General features: G+C 42.4%; 1 protein-coding gene across 1 annotated transcript in view; it reads left to right on the top strand.

Moving 5' to 3' along the window:
• LOC134190955 (uncharacterized) overlaps window positions 1-1,518 on the top strand; it is an 8,261-nt gene that overhangs the window by 1,032 nt on the left and 5,711 nt on the right. The gene's annotated exons all lie outside the window — the stretch shown is intronic.

Genomic DNA, 1,518 nt, shown 5'->3' with positions numbered 1-1,518 from the left:
GACCTCTAAATTGTACAGGTTAATGGGATATCACTTAACATCTGAGTGTCATAAACAAATACAGCTGCATCATTAGTCACTTCCGAGCGCAAAGTCAACGCCAACAGAGAGTAGTACCTTTTTATAGACACACGCCTGGCCATATATCTAGAGAGACTATGAATTGACACACTCTAAAGTCTGAATTCTGCATGCTTTGTTCTCTAGCTAAGACTGACATCGTTTATCTACACTCTAGATTTACGTGACAAAACTCTAATTGATTTTGCAGCACTAGTTATAGAGTCATCACCTCAGTCACTGAGTGCTTACATAGATAGTCTCAAATCGAAGGCGCTTATCTCAGCATGCATACATAACAATTGTGCCTTTGTTTTGTTTCTGCCGGTGTTTTGTTTCTGCCGGTCATAATTAAGTGTTTGGGGGGGGAGCTGAACAGTAGACTCGGCTCAGTGATCGCTTCACCTGTTGCATTTGTGAATATAGTCAAAGCAATGGAGCCCTCCAAACCAAGGTTTTTCAAAGAATCTCTTCAATCTCTGCAATTAGCAGCAGCTAGAGGATTACCAGCACTACAACAGACATCAGTGAAGGAATTAGAATCCTACAATCATTTCATTCTGCCACAAGCAATTTCAACAGGAAAGTACGTATGTGATCCTTATTCAAGCAGCATCTACACTGAAGATGCAGACCAAAGTTTAGTTGCACTTAATTGTCTCTCTATCCTGCACCTGGTCACTGATAATATTCCACATACAGTTATACGAAGATCACCGCTCAATGATCACATTTATTGATCAGGACAGACCATAATGTACAAACCACAGCTAGCAGTTTAGAGCAACAAGCCCTGCAATTTAAGGGCAACCTTCATAATTAGTTACCAATATTTGCAGCCTTGGATACCGGATTGCAAGCGCACACGGCATTCTATCTAGGGAACTCGAAGTACAAACTTTCTGAGTGGAGGAAGAGTCTGCATGCACCTAAGCTGTATAAGTTCTGAGAGGGAGGGGAGGTCTGCGCTTAAGCGTTAAATTCTGAGTGGGAGGGGAGTCTGTGCATAGAGGCAGTAATTTCCAAGAAGGGAGGGGTCAAGATGTGATGTCATCCATACCCTGCCTGGAGAGTAACTGCAATAGCCCAATGAGCCATGAATTGTTCAGACAACTTCCCGTACTAACTTACTCTCTGTCCTCGTTTGGAAGTAAATACTTTAGGTTGAACCGAACCAAGTGCTCCTAACACGCCCAAAATGCAGCAAGACACTATCTATGAACTAATCTAAGAAGGGTCTCTTTTGGGGCTCCATGGTTCTATTGACACAGTCGATACTTGCGTGATAAGTTTGGAGTCCCGGTTTGTTTTAGTCAATAAATCACAACTTCCCACTATATGTCTCACAATCCTTACCTTCAAAAGTGCACAGGTATCGGGCTTCCTGGCCAATCAGAGTTTACTTATACGTGTACGGTTACTAAACATGCCCACACAGGTAATTTGCTTTATTTCTCC

The sequence above is a fragment of the Corticium candelabrum genome, chromosome 15 (genome assembly GCF_963422355.1).
Source record: "Corticium candelabrum chromosome 15, ooCorCand1.1, whole genome shotgun sequence".
NCBI lineage: Eukaryota > Metazoa > Porifera > Homoscleromorpha > Homosclerophorida > Plakinidae > Corticium > Corticium candelabrum.
This window is presented reverse-complemented; position numbering and strand designations above follow the sequence as displayed.